A 16,607-nucleotide genomic window follows, 5' to 3' on the forward strand; every position below is an offset into this window, starting at 1 on the left:
CAATCAGTATAACACATTAATATAATCAAGTAAAAAAAATAACACATTATCATCTCAGTGGATAAAGAAAAAACATTTGACAAAATTCAACACCACTTTATGATAAAACACTCAACAAACTAGGAATAAAGGTAACTTTTCCAGTCTGCTAAAATGACATCTATGAAAATCTTACAGCTAATGTCCTACTTCATAGTGTAGGACTGAAAGCTTTCCCCTTAAGAACAGCAACAGGAGTAACAGCGTGTGTGCTCCCATCACTCTACCCAAAATGGCTCTGGAGCTTCTGGCCAGAACAACTAGGAAAGTAAAAGAAATAAAACAAGTCCAGGTTGGAAAGGAAGAAGAAAAATAATCTTTATTTGCAGATGTGATGATCTCATATATGTATAAAAAATCCCAACAAAGGGCTTCCCTGGTGGCGCAGTGGTTGAGAGTCTGCCTGCCGATGCAGGCGACGCGGGTTCGTGCCCCGGTCCAGGAAGATCCCACATGCTGTGGAGCAGCTGGGCCCGTGAGCCATGGCCACTGAGTCTGCGCGTCTGGAGCCTGTGCTCCGCAACGGGAGAAGCCACAACAGTGAGAGGCCCGCGTACCACCAAAAAAAAAAAAATCCCGACAAATAAAAAGGGAAGAAATTTAGAATTTACAGATGAGTCAGGAATGTTCGGAATACAAGATCCACCTACAAAATTTAGTTGTATATTTTATACACTAGCAATAAACCATCTGAAATAAAATTAAGGAAACAGTTCCATTTACAACAGCATCAAAAATTACAAAATACCTGAGAATAAATATAACCAAAGGAGAGCAAGACTTGTACACTGGAAACTACAAAACATTGATAAGAAAAATTAAAGAACATCCAAACAAATGGAAAGATACTCCATTTCATGGGTAGGAGAACTTAATATGTTAAGATTGCAATACTCTCCCAATTAATGTATAGTTTCAATGCAATCTCTGCTGCCTTATTTTAGAAATGGAGCTGATTCTAAAATGCACATGTAAAGTCAAAGGACCCAAAAATATCAAAGCAGTCTTGAAAAAGAAAACAAAAGTGGAGAAGTTACACTTCCCAATTTCAAAATTTAATACAGAGCTGCAGTAATTCAGAAAATGTGGCATAAAGATAGACGTACATATTGATGGAATAAAACTAAGAGGCAAGATATAAACCCATACATTTTTAATCAGTTGATTTTTAGCATGGGAGCCAAGACCTTTAAAAGAGGAAAAATAGTCTTTTCAACAAATGGTACAGGGACAATTAGGTCTACACATGCAAAAGAATGTATTTGGACTCCTACCTCACACTGTATACAAAAATTAACTCAAAATCGATGAGAGATTTAAATGTAAGAGCTGAAACTGCAAAACTTTTAGAAGAAAGATAGGTATAAATCTGTTAGTTCCTGAATTAGGCAACAGTTTCTTAGTAAAGATACCAAATATACAAGCAACCAAAGAAAAAAATAAATTGTACTTCATCAAAAAAATTTTTAACAACTGTGCTAAAGGATACTATCAAGAACATAAAAAGAAAAACAACTTACAGAATAGGAAAAAATATTTGCATATCACATATCTGATAAAAGTCTAGTATCTAGAATATGACAAATACAATAAATTTACAACTCAACAATAAAAGAAAAATAACTCAATTTAAAAATTGACGTTTCTCCCAAAAAGATACACAAATGGCCAATTAGCACATGAAAAGATGCCAAACATGATTAACCATTAGAGAAATGCAAATCAAAACCACAGTGAGATACACTTTACACCAACTAGGATGGCTGTGGTAAGAATAAAATATAAAGATAGTAACCATTATTGGTGAGGATGTGTAGAAACTGGAACCCTCATATCACTAATGGGAATGTAAAATGGTGCAGCCACTGCAGAAAAGTCTGGCAGCTCTTCAGAAAAGTACACAGAATTATCATATTGCTGATCCATTCTGGTCTGAGGTATCTGTCCTAAGAATCAGAAACATATGTTCACCCAAAAACTTGTACATAAATGTTAATAACACCACTGTTCATAAATAGCCAAAAAGTGGACACAATCCAAATTTCCATCAACTGATGAATGGATAATCAGGGGTTGGACGGCCGATCCTTGTTATTTACGGTAGTTGTGTCCATACAGAATCACCACGAACAGTGGGTGAGGGAGTAAGGAGCCATGGTCCGGGAAGACCAGGGTCAGGTTCCTTCCAGCCTTTCCTCACTCTTCCATCAACGGGTCCATGCATATTCTTCTTTTATGTGTGTTTCCACTTAAAGACACATTATTTAACATATCTGTCTTACAAATAATTAATTGCACTGTTTTTGAATGGTTTAAACCCGGAGACTTTGGAAGCCATCTGCATTATTCAGGTTCAGTTTCCACCATCCTTTTAAGTCAAGTCCATCTCATCAGTGTTGCAAACCCGCTCTTCCACATAACCTTTTCTTGCATCACACTCAGCAGGTATTTTATAGGTTATTCCACATACTTGTGATCTGGCTCAACTGCAGATTTAACATTTTTCTCTATAGCCTTTTGAAAGCATGGGAGCCTGCCAGCACTAGCTGAGAAGGGTTTGGCGTTTTCCTGACCCCGGGTAATGTGACCATAAATTTCTTGGACTTTCAATTTCGCAACAGTGCTGTCCACTACACTTTTTATCTGTTGTCATCTCATGGATCCATGAATTTAGTTACTTTTCTATCTTTTCCAGTTTCATCATACACTACAGATGATTCCAGAGTGGATTCATGCACAGGTCAGCAAGCATCCTCTTCCTTTTTATGTGTGCACCATACTATTGGGTCACTAGCATTGAATTCACTGGCCACAGCACCATAAGTCATGTCTGAACAAAGCTGATCTAACACACACTCTTTCTCCGTACGCCCATCACAGCCTCCTTACCCTTAGAAATACTAGATAGGACTCTGTGCCTGGGCCCCGCTTTAAACACAAAATCACCAAGAAAAAGCACAAACCCCCAAAAAACTAGAACATTAAATAGGACACTTATTTGTAGTTTAAGACATGAAAGAAGAAACAGAACACTGCCTTGTTCAACTTCAGATGAGGACATGAGTGTGGTGTGACACAAATTTTTTGCCCCTCTGCATATGTTCACAAATGACCACAAAATCACCACCAGTCTTTTGATTTGAGGGTTGCAAATAAAATTCAGTGAGTAGGGGAATTCACAAATAAGAAATCCACAAGTGAAACTGGCAGGGGGCGTGATGGTGGGATGAATTGGGAGATTGGGATTAACATATATACACTAATTTGTATAAAATAGATAACTAATAAGAACCTGCTGTATAAAAAAATTAATAAAATAAAATTCAAAAAAAATCCACAAGTAATGAAGATCTACTGTATATCAATACAATGGAATATCATTTGGCCATAAAAATGATTGAAATGCTGTCACATGTGATAACATGGATGAATCTTGAAAACATGATAATTGTAAGAAGCCAGACACAAAAGGACAAATATGAATCTTCTTAGATGTCCAGAATAGGCAAATCCTTTTTTGAGTGTTTTATAGATGACATTTATCAATTTGAGAAAGTTCCTTTTCATTATTATTTTAACTGTTTTATCTTGAAGTGTGCTGAATTTTGTTAAATGCTTTTTTTGTGTCTATTGAGATGATTCTGAGGTTTTTATTCATCTTTTATTCTGTTGATAGCGTGTGCCATATTAATTGATTTTAGGATGCTAATCAAATCTTACATTGCTGAAATAAATCCTTCTAGGTCATGTTATATAATCCATTTATATGCCTCTGGTTGTTTTGTTTGCTATTTTATTAAGGATTTTTGTGTCTATATTTGTAAGATATATTGCTCTGTGGTTTGATTTTCTTATTATATGTTTTTCTGGTTCTTGTGATGAGATACTGGCTTCATAGAATGAGCTGTGAAGTGTGTCCTCCTCTTCTGTTTTTACAAAGAGTTTGAGAAAAATTGGTATTCTTTATTAAATATTTGGTAGAATTTATCAGTGAAGCCAACTGGGTCTGGTTTTTCTTTTTAGGTAGCTTTCGATTACTAATTCAATTTCTTTGTTATGCCTATTCAGATTTTCTGTTTCCTCTTGAGTCAGTTTCAGTAGTTTGCATCTTTCTTAAAACTTGTCCCATCGTCTAAGTTATCTAATTTGTTGGTGTGCAGTTGTTCATAGTAGTCCCTTATGATATGTGTTATTCCTGTAAGATGGGCAAGAAGTTCTCCTCTTTCATTTCTGATTTTAGTAATGAATTTTCTTTCTTTTTCTGCTCCTTCAGTCTAGCTAAAAAGCTATCAATTTTGTTGTTCCTTTCAAATAATTAACTTTTGGTTTGTTGGCTCTCTGTTGTTTTTCTATTCTCTGTTTCATTAATTCCCACTCTAATTTTCACTGTTCTCCTCCTTTGGATTGCCTTGGGTTGAGTTCACTTTCCATTGCCCTGTGTCTTAAGGTAAAACTTTACGTTATCCATTTAAGATCTTTCTTTTTTTAACGTAAGCATTTATCTATAAATTTCTGTTTACATACTGTTTTGGTTGTATCCTATAATTTTTAGGATGTTGTGCCCTCATTTCATTAATTTCATAGTAATTTGAAACCATTAGCTTTAAAGTATTTAGAAATTTTTCTAGTGATTTCTTGTTTTATCCATTGGTTATTTAAGAATGTGTTGTTTAATATTCATATATGTGTGAATTTCCCAAATTTCTTTTTGTTATTAACTTCTGATTTCATGCCATTATGGTCAGAGCAAATACTTTCTAAAATTTTAATATTTTAAATTTATTGAGGCTGGTTTTATATCCTCCTATGGTCTATCCCTGAGGATAATGCATATTCTGATGTTGTCAGGTGGAGTTTTCTATAGGTGTCTGCTAGGTAGAGTTGGTAATCAATAAGTTATTATTATTTAATTATTAAGGTCTGTGTATCTCTGGGGGATAATAATGGTGAAGACTGGATCCAAGCTGCAAAGAACTTATAGTCTAACTGGAGAAGTAAAACATATGAGAAATTGATATACAATAAAGGATAATATTTGTGTTATAAATTGTGAGTATAGAAAATATTGTTCAGAAGTATCCGATAAACTGAGAAATATGATATTTGAAGCATGAAAGATTTTAGGGGAAGTGGGGCTTGAGGTATGGGCATCAAAGATGAGTAGGGCTTGTCGGAGGTATAACCAAAAAAGAAATTGGATGTAAGCCATTAAAAATAATAGGACTAGAAACTGTGTGGTTAGTACAAATCAAACTTGAGAATTATAGACTAATGGAGTTGACAGATGGATTGTGAATAAAAGATAAAAGTGATGGAGAGAGGTTAAGCAGGTAATTTAGAGACAGAGTGAAAACTGTGTGTGTGGTCAGTACTTCAGTCATTTGATGAACCTATACGTCTACCAGTCACTTCTTGCTTTGTGGTGCCACATTTTGTTTCATATCTTCTCCCTCATGCCCTTGTTTACACCTGTTTGAATAATGCTTAGTTTATTAAAACCTCTGTTACCCACCCAACCTCAAAATTTATCTGTTTTTAAATAGCACTATTAAAAAGCCCAAGTCCCTACTTCCAGTCTGAGGGAGCATCCACATCCTTTCTCCTATTCCCTTAAATCCATTGACACTGATTTTATTGAATAGCTAGGAAACCACCAATAATTGATCGTTTTGGGCTTGTAAACACATTAATTTCACATGGCTCAATTTAATATGCCCCTTTCTTGGGAAATTCCAAAACACAAAGCCCTAAAATGTTCATCCTTGTTGGAGACTGAGCCTTTCCCTGCATTTCTTTACTCATTAGATGGGGAATGCCAAGACACTGCCTGAAGGAAATGTGAAATTTTATTAGTTAAAGGAAATAAAGGCCACACAATCTTGTGTTCTCCTTTCATCCACATGCCCTGATTTACATTATAGATTCATTCCAAATTGTTTCTATTTGTCTCTCAACACAGCATGCTCCATATGGAGGCCTAATGAACACATTAACGAAACCTGTGGTGATCCATTTGTAAAGGACAAATTGGTTCCTCACTGAAAGAATCATTCCACACATGTATCTACAAGTTCAGTTATGCACAGCCCTGTGGATGAATATGGGTCTTACCCATTTTAGACAGATTTAATGTCTTAAAATCCAAGTTAATATTTTATTTCTCCTTTGATTCTGAATTTACTTACACTTGAAGTAAAGAAGAAATACTGTTTCTAAAATGTTAGATTCATTACATTGCTTTATGAACCCAAGTCATTCTAGATATCCCAGGATCCTTTTATGCCACATAATTTATATGTATTATATAATATATATATATTATATATACATACTATTTCTTAGATTTCCTCCTGTTGTATATGGTAAGAGAATTTCAACCTATAAATTTGAATGCATGTGCACAGCTACATTTGAATGAATATGTTATCAAAAATGGAATGCTGAGACAGAAATGTGTTTTAATGAATGGTCTAACCTAAACTCTTTCTGAAATGACAAGGTAGACAAATCATTTGGCCTGCTCTTAAATTTCTATGTACTGAAACCGACAATACCATTCTAGTCACAAAAACATTATGATTATCCTAGTGTTAAGGGAAAAACATGAAAACCAGGTTTTAAATCATCCAAAACTAGAGAAAAGTGACTGCCTTTTGCATATTTCCTCAAGGTTACCTCATATTTTAGAAATTATTCAGCTGCTGTATTGTGAATATATATTAGTTAAAATTGTTTTTTTCTATTTGAGCTCCTATGGATGAGTCTAAAGAAGTATTTTGTGTGTAACTTAGGAAAAGTTAATGAATCTCCACCTTCTACAGAGCTAGTTAACAACAGAGCTGCCTCTAGAATTCTAGAGTCTTTACAGAGCCCTCTCTATCTCTCTCTGTGCCCACATCAACCCATAGCTCTAGCTCTCCCTATACCAGCATCTATATATGGAGATATGAAATGATGGTTAATTTTCTTGGTCAATTTGATTGGGCCATAGGGTGCCCAGACATTTGGTCACACATTATTCTAGGTGTGTCTGGAAGGGTGGTTGTGGGTGAGATGAAGAGTTGAATCAGTGGACTGAGTAGAGCAGAGGGCGCTGCTCAGCGTGGGTGGGCCTCATCCAATCTACTGAAGGAAGGCCTGAAGAGAACAAAAAGATTCAGTGAGCAAGAGCTCTGTTTCTGCCTATCTTTGAGCTGAGGTGTTGGTCTTCTTGCCTTTGACTCAGACTCAGACTGAAACTGAAGCATAGGCTCTCCTGTGCTCCAGCTCACAGAGTGCAGACCCTGGGACTCCCCGCCTCCATGATCACTGAGCCAATTCCGTGTAGTAAATACGTTCGATATCTTTGTGTGTGTACCTAATAGGTTTGTCTATAGTGTGTAGGTACGTATGTAAATATTCATATTGTGTGTGCACATGCGTGTGCACACAAACACACGTACACACAAACACACACAAACACAGAGCCCCTGGCAGTGTTTTAGGACACAGCTGCCTCCATCATTGCTGGTTCGAGAAGGAAAGCTGTTGGTCGTTATCCACAGGGACCTGGGAGCAATAAATGTGATGGTGAGAGTGTATCACCCAAGCCCAGAATGTGACACGTGTACTGCTGGCTGGTTTGGGCCTCTGAGCTTTTATAGCAAACATAACTTGAAAGTTAATCTCATATTTTTTCCTTTAAAAAAAAGTCGGCATTTATGACACTCATTTATGCAGTGTTTTCTCTTCGCTGTTCTCACAAATTCTGCCACTCTTCCTGAATCCTGTCTCTGCACTGTGTTGCTAGGCAATTCCTGACACAGCTGGATTTCAAGAAACATATGGACGAGTGCATGTAATCGCATCCTTCAGAAAAAGCCAGCACCCTTCCACTCACCGTTCACTCCTCACACCACAATGAGGCAACAAAGACCCTTCATTTAGTCACAGCTACTTTGACATGTTGGGAGAAGTTATTTTAAAGAATTATATATAGAAACAGTGGTAAGGTTAAAAAAAAGTAAAATATAAAAAAATATATTTCTAATAAAAAATTGAAATTTTGCTAATAGTGATGGCTCATCATATCCCATTCCAAGAAAAATTTTAATGCTGAATCTTCTTTATTAAATTTTATTTACTTTTTAAAATAAAATTGATGTTAATACCTTTAACTGACATTCATCTATTTTAATAATATTTCACGGGAATGAAATTTCTTACAGTGAATAATATCTAATGTCTTTAGATCTCAGAATTGATTGTTCAAAAATATTTACTAGAGGTATGTGTGAAAGAACTCAGATAGACATTTTATGGAATACAAAGATAGAGAAAATATAGTTCTTGCTCCAGAAAATTACCATTGAATCTGGTTATGAATACCATTCTTATTTCACAGAGAACGTAGCTTCATTTTGGTTTTTTTTCTCTGATTATCTAAATAGCATATGCTTGTTGTAAAAAGTAAATAAAAAGAAAGTAAGAAATAGAAATAGTGTATAAGGAAGAAAATACTAATCCATAAAAAAAATCTAACCCCTGACAGGTCTATCTTTGATTGATGCTTCCATGTCTACACACACACACATACATCTAAACGGGTTCACACCATTGCATCAAATACGCCTTCACGCTTTCAGCCCTCTGCTCTCCTCCAGTTACTCTGCCTTCTGTAACCAGTTCACAGTCACCTCTACCACACTGGGTGTCTTTCCAACCTTTCTACTTTTCACTTCCAATAAAGAGACACACAAGTGGATAAAAGAAATAGCAGAGCATAGTTCATGTTTCAAAATACTGTTAAATTTCTCCAGGTCACAAACACCAAGTAAACGTTTAAATTTTTTATAAGTAGAAGTAACATACGGTGCCTTTACCTTGATGTCGTAGATCCCCAGAGCAGAATTGCCCAGTAAAAAGGGAGGCATCCTTTCAGCATTTTGGTCTTGCTGACATTGTTGTGGAAGGTGGCTTCTCAGGATGTAACTGATGGTTGTTGTTAAAGTTGTCCTTTGTGGGCTCCAGTCCTCTTTCACTGGAACCATCATTTCTGAGGGTCCAGGTACACTGCTGCCGAGAGCTAACTGGTGGGCAGACAGGCACCTAGAAGAAAGAGTAGATAGAAATGTGTTTGTCCAGGCCTCCATCATCCGAGCATGGTATCACTTACTGGTGTTGTTAAAATGTGATCTGAATCCATATCTACACTGGAGATTGTCTTCGACTTCCTTTGCTGTTAGGCCACTGGCTGAGTTTATGGAAGCGGTCATTGTGCCAGCAGTCACCTGAGCCCCTTAGAGTTTGATGCTCAAAGTCAGCTTTGCAAAGGTTATGAGGGTTAGAATTAGAACCCTGTAAACTGAAAGCTCTCTGCCGCATTTGTTGTGCTGGGGAATGCCCTTAGTGGCAGCTGTCTTATTTGTCAAAGTCTATCCATACATATTGGAAATATTATTGGTAACAATTCCATTAGTGTAGAAATGAAGAAAATAAAGTGGAAGAAAAAGGCCAATATGAAAATAATGAGTGACCTTATATTTTGTCATCACCAACCTGGATCGCAGTCCTTCATAAATAGTTGCTACTTAAACTACCACTAAAACTATGTAGGACCATCAGAGAGGACTATTCTAACAATAAAGGAGGTGAGGGATCGTGTCTCTTGGGAGTCATTTAGTTCTGCCTGGAAGTGGGGTCTCTCTTGCAGGTTTCTCCCAGGCTCTGATGGCAAAATGTTGTCTAAGGTCAAATCAACTTGATGAATAAGATAAAATAAGAACTCCTTGTATTTTTAAGTGCTGTGCATGTTTCGCAGTGCTTTCCTGTACATTAGCTTGTTTTAAAACACAACACCTCTCCGAAATTGGAACTCTGGAGAGTCCCAGTAGGAGCAGAAGTGGAGCCCAACGCCCTCCCTCCTGCTTAGGGAGGCCTGTTTCTGGTTTCACATACCCATGTGCTGTCAAGAGCAGGGAGCTCAACACTCAGTGACCCTCAAGGAATGTTTGGTGGAGGAGGGGCAGATGGAGTGAATGGAAACAATATGATGAATGTCAAGATGTGTATAGACTCAGTCTCACCATCCCTACCCCCAGATACCCACACTCTCCAATTTCTCCAGAAAAGTGTAAGATACTAAGCAATATAAAAACACTGGCATTCATAGATTTTCATGAGTGGGTGAAATCAAGTTAAAGAAGGAGGAGGTTGCCCTGTGCCCTGGTTATGCCTGTGATAACAGAGATCACACACAATCACAAACAGCCTCCTTTCACTGTCCTGGGGAGGTGGCAGGGAGGTGATGTACTATTGTCACACAGCCCACAGGAGAATCCCCTTCTTGGCTTCCTCATCCTAGAGTCTTCTCTGGAAGCCTCCTGTGTTTGTCTAGCACCTTAACTTTACTGATCATGGCCTATTGGAAGCATTGGGGGCAGGATGCTTATTCTTTTAGAAGAACACCATAGAAACAAAATACTGTTTGTGACCAGGATAGGTTCATTTGACTCCTACAAAATAGTGTGCAGCACTTCACTGGAGCAGCATGAGGTCTTAGTTATTAAGAGAAAGGTCAATGGAAAAAGATTTTAATCATGAAGTAAAGCCTTTTTTTTATTTTGGGTTTGTCGTTTCCAAAAAGAAAGTGCACAACAAACTTAGGAAGAATTTATGGGGCATTTCCCACATCATATTTTATGCAAATCGTAATCATTCCATATGTTGTTTGGCTTGTTTATGAAGTTTGAGGGTAACTATTTAGAAAAATCCATGCCTAATGGGATCTGAAAAAGCTTATGCTTTTAAAGAGAAACCCATATGTCACTCACTGCTAACAGATACATTTTTCCAAGATACAGATTCTCTCTGTAAGTAATTTCTTCCTCCATAAATTAATTCTCCTTACCCACCTTGGCTTTGGTTTTATATTAAAAAGGCAAACTATTTCATCATTTGAAATGGGAGTTACATTGAGTAGTACATTTGGTTATTCCTTCCTGTCCAAGTTTTTTACAAAAAAATTCTTAGATTATTTTACCAGTGTTTATCACCAGTTATACTAACATAAGAAATGTTATGATTTTTAAAGAAAAGCCTGCTCTTTATGTATCTGATGTGCCAAACAACCAAATGTATAGTGAGAATCATAGTGAGACACCCCAGACTCCATCTGCTTTCCAAAGTTGGAAGTGTCTTTTATCATAAATTCATACATTTAGGAGTTGGCAGCCTAGAGGAACAGAGGAGAAATGGCAAAAAGGCCATGAGAACCCCCTTTTGTTCAGTTTCACCATGAACAGGTCTGTGGGCCTGTGTGAGTTTTGGGCTGATTTAAGGCAGGAACAGGTTGGGGCTGAAGTCGTGAAGACCTGAAAATCAAAGATTACATGGTAGGACAATGTTGTTTCTTTGGATGCAGAAGCTGTCAGTCTTGAGGGCTGAGTTGTGTCCCCACACAATTCATATATTTTGTGCTAACCCCCAGGACTCAGAATGTGACTGTGTTTGGAGATGGGTCTTCAGAGAGGTGATGAAGGTAAAATGGGGTCCCTAGAGTGGTCCCTGATCCCATAGGACTGGTGTTCTTATAAGAGGAGGAGATGAGGACCCAGACGTGCACAAAGGGACTACCACATGAAGACACAGGGAGGAGACATGTCTACACACCCAGGAGAGAGGCCTCGAGAGGAACCAGCCCTGCAGACATCTCAACCGTGGACTTCCCGCCTCCAGGACTGGGAAACAATGAATGTCTATTGTCTAAGTTGCCATTCGGGGTTATTTTGCTATGGGAGCCTGAGCTCACTAATACAGGCTTTGAGGGGGTTCTATGGGCTCAGAGAGATCCTAGTAGAATGAGTCCCATGCAAGGGGTGGCTGGGAGCAGCTTCCTGGTGGGTGAACCACACCCCAGCCTCCAGAGGACCAGCAAGTCCCTCTCTTCTTGGTCTTAGAGAGAGGTTTGCAAACGCACATGGAGCATAATGCAGGAAGTTCTACTTTCTTTTTTAACCTGCACTACCTACTAAACCATAAGAGATGATGTGTCCACAGGAACAGAGAGGAGAACGCTGAGTGACCGCAACTACAAAGCTGTAATACACCCCTACTGATGCCAGTGTATCTATTTAGAACAAAAATATAGCCTTCCCATGGGGCTCAAAGGTTTTAGTTGTGGATATGACCAGAAAATAGAAAATATAAATAAATTAGGATTACTATTTTGGGGGTAAATTTTATGCATATTTTTCTCAGGTTGACACTGAACAGACCAATTTTTTCAGTCATAAGCTTTGAAAACATCTTTCAGGATGCCAAGAAGAAGGCAACATTTTATTCTCAGATGTCAATCAAAATTGCTCCAGCTTTTTAGGTATTTTGACTAATATCACAAATATTTTCTAGGCATGGAAAAATATCTCTACACCTCTAGATAGCAACTTTAAGAGCTTCTATAAATGACAGACAAGAAATATGTATTTACCTTCAAATAAATTTTTACAAATGTGAAGCTTTGGTTCTGAGTTTACCTTTTCTTTATTCTAGTGATGAAGAAAGAGAAATAAAGGTTTATGCAATAAATGAGGACCTTCAGCCATGGGATTGCTTATAAAAATGAGTAAAGAGAAGGAATAACATAGAACTTTCAAAATACTTCATAGCAAATGTATTGTTTTCCAACGCTGAGTCACAGTTTCTAAAATCTTGGCAGCTAAAAACAACGTATATTTATTATCTCAAAGTTTCCATGATCAGGAGCCTGCTCGGGGTCTCATGGGACTGCAGCGGAGATGTTGGATGGTCTGTAATTTCACCTGAAACTCGGGATTTTCTTCCAGGCTCACAGGGTTGTCAGCTGAATTCAGTTTCCTGCAGCTGTGGAGGTGGAAGCCCTGTTTTTTGCTGGCTGTCACTGGGGAGCTCTCAGCAACACATGACAGTGACATCCATCCCCTTTGCTAGAGGCCACGTGGAAGGTCCCACCTGTGCTCATGGGGAGTGGACTCCACAAGTACCACCATGATGTCACCTCAAGAGGGAAAGGGAATACTGAGGGTTGTGAAAACATATAACACAACTGAAGGTGAGTTACTGAAGGAACCAGAGGTCATTTAAAAAGAAGGTGTTAACTGGACATAACAAGGTGAGGTCTTCATAAACTAAAGGTGAGAGAGATGTTGACATTTCAGATACGTGAAGGAGAAAAAGCAGAAGTGAGGGAGAAGAGAAGTAAAAACCTGAAAGATGCAATAGTAACTAAAATTCCTCTGAAATTCGTTATAATGCAGAATTCATTAAAATGCAAAATTCAGTATGTGACATGAAAAACCATCTTAGAAGAGAAAAAGTACAAAGAGAAGAAAGTATCATGAGGAGATGATAAAAATGGAAGGCAGAGAGAAAGACCTAATTTGAATATTTAAGACACCTGTGGAAGAACGTGGTAAAACTGGAACAGAGGCCAAGACTAAGGACACAAGATAAAATCCAGAAGTGAAAAAACAACACAGTATACAGATTATTTTTTATTTAATTAAAATAACTACAAAAAAGTAGGGCAAATTTTCACTATAAAACTAAAAAAATGTTGTACAGGCATATTGTTAATTTTAAAAATTCCAAAGAATAAATAAAGATCACAGTAGCCTCCTAATTCCCTCTAGTTCTAATTTCCAGAGGACAATGATGAATCATTTTAGAGTACTTTTAGTAAAAACGAAAACTTGAGAATTTTATAACCCGCCAAGTTTTCATTGACATGTCATGGTACCAAAAATAAAAGTATCAGAAAAAAATGTTATGCAAATTATAAATTATTCTCCTGTGTTTCTTGGAAAAAAAAAAGAATTTAAACACAATTTCAACTACAAATTTATCAGACAATAAACACTTTAAAGGTAAACTAATATGATTTAGGACTAAAGTAGGATGAAAAACATGGAATACAGTAACTGATGATGAACATTGAAAACTGGTAAGCGTAAACCTGGGTCACATATTCTAAATGTGATAAATAGGGGTCAATAAATTTTAAATTAGATGATTGTTAAATAAAAATTTTAAAAAGACTGGGTATTCGTCAGCGTGGACATAAGAAGTAGTGTGTGTAATATAGATGTATAAGTCCCTCCCCTCCCAGAAGCCAAAAAATGTTTTGATAATTAGATAAGTAAAAACAAAAATAATTAAAAGGAATAGTTTTGTATTTTTCCTTCCAAATTACTGGCATATATAAATAGAAAGAAAAAAAAAGGAAGATCAGGGGAAAAAATGAAATAGAAACATAGCAGAAGAAAACAGTAGCTTCCTAAAAGACAATGAATCTCATACTGGGTCTTAAAAACATTTGAAACAATATCACCAAAATACATGAAACAAACAATTGATAAAAAAATAACAGAAATTTATAAGGATGGAGTATATAGAACCACATCAGCCTTAATATAACAAATAGACATAAAAGAGCTTAAAACACATAAAATTAATATGCAATTAATTTTTTTTTTTTTTTTTTTTTTTGCGGTACGCGGGCCTCTCACTGTTGTGGCCTCTCCTGTTGCGGAGCACAGGCTCCGGACGCACAGGCTCAGCGGCCATGGCTCACTGGCCCAGCCGCTCCGCACCATGTGGGATCTTCCCGGACCGGGGCACGAACCCGCGTCCCCTGCATCGGCAGGCGGACTCTCAACCACTGCGCCACCAGGGAAGCCCCATGCAATTAATAAAAATATAAATATCTCCAGTTTTATTATATACTAAAAACAGACTATCTTTTGAGTGCCCCTATTCAAAATTAAGCCTGTATACTAGATAATTCATAAATTCCCAAGTGTAGAAAAATACCAGCCATATTTGTTTGACATAATGTGACACAATAGCAGAATTTTAAACTTATCCCTTGCACATGTGTGGGTATATTTTTTCTTAAATGATAAGTGTCATTTAGAACATTTGTTTGGGATTTAGCTTTAATTCAGAAGTTCATATCTAATTCACTAAGCCACTGAGCTCTTTGCTTCCACGTCCATGTTTGCTGCAGCTGAGCCAATATTCATCAAATTCTGCTCATGAGCAGTCCTTTGTTTAAAATAAACAAGATAATGAATGGTCAAAAGTTGTTCAGTGTTCTAGCCCCAGAAAGTACATCTGGAGTGTTAGCCATGGATTCATTTCTCAAAAGTTAATATATGCCTATTGATAATATCAAAGCCCTGATCCTTTAGAAAATAAAGTAACTATTAAAGCAGACAGGCAGGCAGAGCATCCCCCAGTACTCCCAGGCTATCTCTTTGGATGCAAAAGAAACATTTCCCTAAATATTATACAGAATGGCTGTTAAGAAATTTCCATATAAAGGAAACTCTGTCGGGTTCTTCTTCCAGAAGATGAATCGGTCGTCTCCTCCAGATAGGAGTTTCACAGATATTTTTGAGACTCAGACACTCACTCCTAACTCTAGCAGAGCTGCCTGATCCACAGAAAAAGCAGTCCTTCTACAAGACGTCTACTCAGTACTCAACCCTTTCCTTTCCTATCCCACACATTTCCATTTCAAGGTCCAGCCCACCTCCCAGTGCACTCAGCCAGTACCCGCAGAAGCTGCACAAGGCAGTAGGGCTGAACACTCACTCCTGGGGCCCCCAGACACCACCCTGAAAATAGCTGGGGAAATGCAATGCTGTACAGGCAGAAAATTATACTTTACCAATTATGCGCAAAGAAAATGCATTTGCAGATACAAATGATAGCTATACTGTTTTTCTTTTGTGGCTTTTAATTCCTGTATAGCCCCAACTCTTCAGTGTATTTGTTTAGAATAATGAGAGGAGGTATAAATGTGTACATTCATTTGCAAGCTTCAGACACAGAAAGAGTAGCTGTATCGTGCATAAAAAATCATTTGAGTTTGTATAGAATCTTTTACTTAAGTATCAATGAAAAATGTTAACCATTTAACTGATTCTATCTATAACAAAATATCTTTGGACTTAGGAATGGATTCTGGAATGCATTAACCTTGTCCTTACAGATTGGTCAGTTCAGACTCAAAAATGCCCAGGTTGGCCAAGGATGAAGCTGTCTCTCCATGCCAGCAGACTGCTTAAGGAGCTGGTGTCTATCTCTTTTTCTAAAGAGCTTGCTCAGAAGTCTCCTCATTCATGAAGCATATTGACTGAGGGAATCTGTTTGCCAGGAGCTGCTCGGAGTGCTGAAGCCAGAGTAGTAAACAGAGCAGGGGAATCTCCCCTCCCCCAGGGAGTGTTGCTGTGAGAAAAGGCTGAACATGACCCAACCAGCACAGTGTGCACATGCAGAGTGGTGACAGGTGACAGGAGAGATGGAGAGAAATGCATCAGGAAAGGGGCTGACTCACAGAGGATGATTCAGATGGCCTTGCCAAGAAGGGGAGAGGGGGCCAGGCCCAGGCTGGGGCATGTTCCAGGTGGATGTGACAGGGATCAGGGGCTGAAATGTGGAGGGGAGGACAGAGGGAACCACAAGGAGAGATGCTGCATGAATGAGTGGCTCAGACCCATTCAGGACATTCAGAGATTATAGGGGAAACGGAAATGGAATTGGGTGGA

Source organism: Mesoplodon bidens (genome assembly GCF_964165515.1).
Source record: "Mesoplodon bidens genome assembly, chromosome: 3".
Classification (NCBI taxonomy): Eukaryota; Metazoa; Chordata; class Mammalia; order Artiodactyla; family Ziphiidae; genus Mesoplodon; species Mesoplodon bidens.